The sequence below is a fragment of the Vigna radiata genome, chromosome 8 (genome assembly GCF_000741045.1).
Source record: "Vigna radiata var. radiata cultivar VC1973A chromosome 8, Vradiata_ver6, whole genome shotgun sequence".
NCBI classification, from domain to species: Eukaryota; Viridiplantae; Streptophyta; class Magnoliopsida; order Fabales; family Fabaceae; genus Vigna; species Vigna radiata.
The window spans coordinates 34,153,956-34,160,472 of NC_028358.1; the positions used below are offsets into that span (position 1 = coordinate 34,153,956).

The 6,517-nt window shown below is 42.6% G+C and overlaps 1 long non-coding RNA gene across 1 annotated transcript; it reads right to left on the minus strand.

Annotated features, from left to right (window-relative positions):
* Positions 1-207: 207 nt before the first annotated feature.
* LOC111242258 lies at positions 208-1,162 on the minus strand. The gene is made up of 2 exons (XR_002669079.1): positions 889-1,162; positions 208-744 (listed from the first exon to the last, which is right to left on the minus strand). It is a non-coding gene; the product is annotated as an uncharacterized LOC111242258 (long non-coding RNA).
* Positions 1,163-6,517: the final 5,355 nt, after the last annotated feature.

Consider the following 6,517-nt stretch of genomic DNA (forward strand, 5'->3'; position numbering starts at 1 on the left):
TTTCGTTAAATTCGGTCCAATGTTTCACGTGACACGTTGGAGTCAGTTTCTTAACTGATGTGGATGACTGAAGTAGGGACACTTTAATTGAATTGAATTTTTTAAATACGAAGAAAGAAAAGGACCTAATTGCTTTAGATGTACTCAAGGGCAAATTGGAGAAATAAAAAAAATTAAGTGCAACCGTACAATTGAGAAATCCAAATCAGATCGGGAAAAAAAATTTGGGACTCTGAATTAGGGTTCGTACGAGAGAAAGAGAAATCCCAATAATTCCCCAATTAAAACCCTTCAAAGAAATTCCCAAATCCAATTTCAGAACCTAACCCCAAAATTGCAACAGTTGAACCCCCAAATCGTTTTACAATATGCTAAAAGGGAATAAAAAATCACCACCCCCAATTCGCGAGCCTCGCACGAGAAGAGAGAACTCAAAAACCCGAAATGAAAACCCTGGCCACGAAACGCAAAAACCCTCGTCACCGTAGAGGCATCAAGATGAACGTTGCGTTTGAAGCGTCGGTTTCGCATCCTCCTCCTTGCAACCAGAACTGAACCAGAAAGAGAAAGGGGAAGAAACTCCCTCCCTTGTGACGCGAATCAGCACAAGAAAAGAGGGAAAGGGAAAAAGAAGAAGAACGTCCAACTCGCCACCGCAAACCAGCACGAACACCGCTTGGTCACGCCATCTCCAGACCGTTGCCACGCCATCACTGCCAGAGTCGTCTTTCGTTCCTACGATACCTAGCCATACCCAGAAGAAAGAGAAAGGAAGAAATCTCTTTACGTTGCGGCTAAAGCAAAGGAATAGAAAAAGAAAGTGCTTCCAACACTAAAATTCTTGATTCAAGAAAAAGAAACAAACGTACCAGGAACCCTAAGACTTACCTTCCCCAATTTGATTTCGATTTGGCAATTGTAGAGTAATTTAATTTGATTTCCCAACTTTGTCGTCTTCCTTCCGCTACCCACTACATGACAAAGACGAACATGGATGCATCTTCAAGGTCAACTTGGATTAAACCATAAATCCCTAAAATGAAACCCCAATTTGTGAAATGGATTGCACTTTGGACGAATCCTAGAAGAAACTTCTTCCACCGTCAATCCCTAATTGGATAAATTAATAATCGCAATCCCAATTTTGGTTTAAAAGTTTCCTTTTGTTCGTATTTAAAAAATTCAATTGCGTCTCTAACTCAGTCAGCCAAATCAGTTAAGAAACTGACTCTAGCGTGTCACGTCAAACACACATTTAACGTAGTTGGCCCCAATTTAATTGAAAGGACTCAATTGGTGCAATTTTTAGAAAATTAGGACCTGTCACACCCCATTTAATACCCCTCCTTAGTGGGGTACACGTGTCAGCCGTCCGGTCTTCCCTGGTAAAGTGGGAGACCAACTCTGCCAAGTTTTAATTCCCCTTCCTTCGTGATCCGTGTAGTATCAGCAGAGCAGTGAAACCCCAGAAAGTGGAAGTCAGGTGGCACGCTGGGAGTGGGCCGAACGTTCTGAATGGAGGCCGTGTTTAAGGTAAGAAGAAAATCCTGATGCCATTTTTCCCATGCAATCTTCTTCTTCCTCAAACTCAAACTTTCTGGAAATCTCAAACTCTCCTCCTTCTCTCTAAACCTCCCAACCTTCTCTCTAAAATTCTAACCAATCTATTGTTCCGATCACCATTCAGATCACACCTGAAGACTCCTGGTGGTCTCCTCTTCCATTAGAACCGTTCGGTTTCGGGTTATACCTGGTAAGTGTTCTGACCTTTGAAAACCTCTTTGTTCTCTTGCATGCATGCGCCTTTAAAGCTTGCATGTACTTGTGAAACCATTCCTCTGAACCTACTTTGGTATTTGATTCTAGACTTTGGAAACCTTAAAAGAGATAGATTGCTACCATCCGACCTTATACGTACTATCTGGATTAGAGGTAAGGGAAGCTTATATAGTTTAATTATCATTTCTCTGTATGGTTTGAATGTATGCCTGATTTAATGTATGTTTGATATCTAAAGTATGTTGCTTGATTTCTTATGATTGAAATATAGTATGTTGTTGTATGAGTTGTATGATAAGGATGAACTATGAATTCTGCATCACTGATATGAGTATGTATAAAACTTAGAAGAAAATGTAAATCCGTGATCAAAGGTCATTAGGACCGTTCGGTCCTCCCTTTTTCCGCTCGGTCTGTTCGGACTGATCGGCCTAGTGTGATTACTAAATTTAGTTGGTTTCCTCTAATGGTTTTATTGATAGTTATTTAAGAACGCTGGTCATAAACCAAGCGTTCGGCCTTACAAGTGTTCGGCCTTAGGCTAACACTTAAATTATAACACTTGCAAATCTGATATTCTTACTTTTGAAACCGTCCGGTCACTTAATGACTGAATGGTTTAGTGAGCCTTTATTATTGAAACGTCCGGTTTACTTGACTAAAGTCCTTTACTCCTTTAAAGAGTTTCTCTTTTCTTAATTCGTCTAGTTTGAGAAGTGTTCGGTCATAAACCAGCCTTCGACCATGATTAGTACTTGTTTTATAACACTCTTTGCTAAACCGTCCGGATGACTATCACTTATAGTCCATCCTTCGGGGTACGGTCTTATTCTTTGTCGGACCACCCGGTCAACCATTTGACATTCTTTTGCTATTTAGTCTCACCTTGGATCAGACCGTCCGATCATTATTAGTGTTAAGTCTTTGATGGTTAGTTCTATTCGTGCCAGATCGGCCGGTCAACTATTATAAAGGTTCTATGGCATCCAGTTTTAGTTCTTATTGGACCATTCGGTCATACTTCCTTGTCTCATTCTCTCTTTTATTCTATCGTTGATAACCCGGTCATTTTCTTGACATCCTTTCCAGTATAAAAGTAATAATGAACATATATTGAATTTGGTTGAGTAAGGGAATTCAAATGGAGGAATGTCTCATGAAGTGGTGATGATTGGTAAAGTATGAACATGGTCAGACCCTGGTTTGGTCGTCCTGATCCTGATATTCCGTGAGGGCGCTTTCTCAGGTAGAGAAAGGTCACTCATGTGTGGGAATGCCAGGAGGTCCGCGGTTATACGAACAGATAACCGTTTGAGGACTAACCTCGGGTGGCAGCTGATAAGTAAAGGCAGCTATTACACCATACCGGGTGCTAGGGACGTCGGGCTACGTGGTTCATACCGTCCGGACAGTGTCTTAGTGGTCGGTCATAAGTTGATGAACTTAGTATGCATGTGTAGTAATTGTGTATATAACATGTTGATTTGGTTCTGTTTATTTGCTTACCTGTATGTTGAAAGGATTAATTAAATTTACATAAGCTTACCCTTATCTGTTATGTCTTTGTCTATGTTGCCGTTCGGTATCTGACCGTTCGGTTATCCTCTTCATTGCAATGATCATCCCTTTGGGTGTGAGCAGAGGATACCTTGGAGGCTACTTTGGAAGACACTTTGGAGGATGCTAGGCAGGCAGAACAACCCTTGGAGGCTGTGCCCGAGAATTATGCAGGACCGTCCGGTCCTTAGGATAGCTACCTTCTTTGTTTAGTTAGTTAGCCGTCCGGTATATGGAACCTTTTGGTGTTGGCCGAGAGGTCAANGAATTGTATTCAAGACCNTTTGGTCTATTTTGTAAAAGTTGTATTAATCTTACTGTCGTACGGTTTTTTTTAATCTTCCAGTATATCTCATACTTCTTTGTATATTCACTACTGTTCTTCNTTATTGTTCATGATAACTCCTAAAATGAATTGTAACTGGTGTTATATATTTATTGGGATGTTACATTAATGGTATCAGAGCAGTTTCTTCCTTAGAATGCCTGTAGGTTATGAGTATACCATGTTTATGCTGTGTACTCACTTGTTCGATCAGAATATTCTGATTCTTGTGGACTAATGGATCTTTCTTTCTGTTGAAAGCAGAAGATGGCTCCAAGACCACCCCTCAACCTGCTGATAGGGATTCATCCAGTAGCAACAACAACTTGTTGGAGTCAGTCTTAGCTGCACTTCAGCAACAAAATGCCAACTTGATTCAGCAAAACGCTAACCTCGCCCAACAGAATACACTAGCTATGCAAAATTCAGAAGCAGCTAGAGTCGCGGCTGAAGCAACTCAGAGGCAGATAGCGGAAATGATGATGAGCGGAACACAGTCTGGCAGACCGTTCGGTTCCTCTTCAAACAACCAGGCTGAATGGAGTCTGGAGAGCTTTCTCCAGCACCGTCCGGCCAAGTTTAATGGCAAGTGCAGTGCTGACGAGGCCGATCACTGGCTTCGTGACATGGAAAGGATCTATGACGCCAAGAGATGTGGAGATGAGAACCGTTTGGCGTTCACAGAGTATCTGTTGACCGGAGAGGCCGGTCACTGGTGGGGTAGTTCAAAGATGTTGCTGGAAGACGAACACACCCCTGTTACGTGGGAAATATTCAAGAAGAAGTTTTATGAGGAATATTTCCCAAATAGCGTTCGGTTTGCTAAGGAAGTGGAATTCCTCCAACTAGTCCAAGGAGGAATGACGGTCTCTGAGTATGCTAACATATTTAAGCAACTCATGAGGTTCTATACAATGAGAATGAATGAAGAGTGGCAGTGCAGAAAGTTTGAAAATGGACTGAGAGAAGATTTGAAGCCAGTCATTGCCAGCCATTGCATCCAGAAGTTTCCTGCCTTGGTAGAGAGGGCAAAGGTATGGGAGAAAAATCTTATGGATGTTGAGAAACGTAAGAAGCAACAACAGTCAAGTGCCAAGGGGCCTATCTTTTCAATAAGTAATTCTGGCCCCAAGACAACCCGTTACTCTCGGCCCATGTCAGCTCAAGGTCCTTCTACTTTGGCCGTTCGGCCTGTGAATTATGCCTGACCGTCCGGTCAAATGGGGGGAGTGAACTGCTTCATCTGTGGAGGCCCTCACTTCATGAAGGATTGTCCCAAGCAAGGAAATGCCAAATATTGTGTCCGGTGCAGAAGGAATGGACACTGGGAGAGGGAATGCAACATGGGGGACAGAGTGTTCTCAAGACCACCGAACACTGGCCGGTTTCAACAGAGTGGCGGCCGAGCACAAGCAGCTGGCCGAGTCTATGCTATCACAAGAGCTGAAGCGTCCGGTGCAGGTAACCTCATCATCAGTACTTGCTTGTTGCATGGAATGCCCTGCTGTGTGTTGTATGATTCGGGGGCAACACATTCCTTCATCTCGAAGGCATGTGTTGATAAACTGGGTTTAGCTGAGAGAGAGATGCAGCTGGACTTGGTGGTGTCGACCCCAGCAGCTGGTAAGGTTAGGACATCCACTCTATGTGTTAAATGTCCTATTGAGGTAGAGGGGTATAAGTTTAAGGTGAACCTCATATGTTTGCCTCTTCAAGACTTAGAAGTAATCTTAGGGATGGATTGGTTAACCTCCAATCACATTCTTATTGATTGTGGGAAGAAGAAGCTAATTTTCCCAAGAGAAGAAGAGAAGTTTACTTTAACGCTCGGTCAGATCAGAGAGGACTTGATTGAAGGCGCCATGAGTTTCCTCATCCTGACTTATATGGATGCAAGTGGAGCAGACCGTCCGGTTGGAAACCATCCGGTTATTGAGGAATTTATGGACGTTTTTCCTGAAGAGGTGCCAGGTCTACCTCCACCGAGAGAGGTTGAGTTCTCCATTGACTTGATCTCGGGAGCCGGCCCGATATCCATTGTCCCGTACAGAATGGCTCCAGCAGAATTGGCCGAGTTGAAGAAGCAGATAGAAGGATTACTGGAGAAGAAATTCATCCGGCCAAGTGCCTCACCTTGGGGAGCCCCAGTGCTGTTGGTCAAGAAAAAGGATGGCAGCTCTCGGCTATGTATTGATTATAGGCAGTTGAACAAGCTGACTATCAAGAACAAGTATCCACTGCCAAGAATAGACGACCTGTTGGATCAGCTTCATGGAGCTACAGTCTTCTCCAAGATAGACTTGAGATCCGGATATCACCAAATTTTGGTTAAGGAAGGTGACATCCAGAAGACTGCCTTTAGGTTTCGGTACGGTCATTATGAGTATGTGGTAATGTCGTTCGATGTTACCAATGCTGGGCAGGCAGAACAACCCTTGGAGGCTGTGCCCGAGAATTATGCAGGACCGTCCGGTCCTTAGGATAGCTACCTTCTTTGTTTAGTTAGTTAGTCGTCCGGTATATGGAACCTTTTGGTGTTGGCCGAGAGGTCAAGGAATTGTATTCAAGACCNTTTGGTCTATTTTGTAAAAGTTGTATTAATCTTACTGTCGTACGGTTTTTTTTAATCTTCCAGTATATCTCATACTTCTTTGTATATTCACTACTGTTCTTCTTTATTGTTCATGATAACTNCTAAAATGAATTGTAACTGGTGTTATATATTTATTGGGATGTTACAGGACCTAATTAAGAAACTGAAAAAGAAAAAGACAAAATTGAGATTCTACGCGAAAAAAAGACTTTCCGAATTATTAAACCTTTTATTCATTTATAGCATGGAGTGAATGTAGTAAT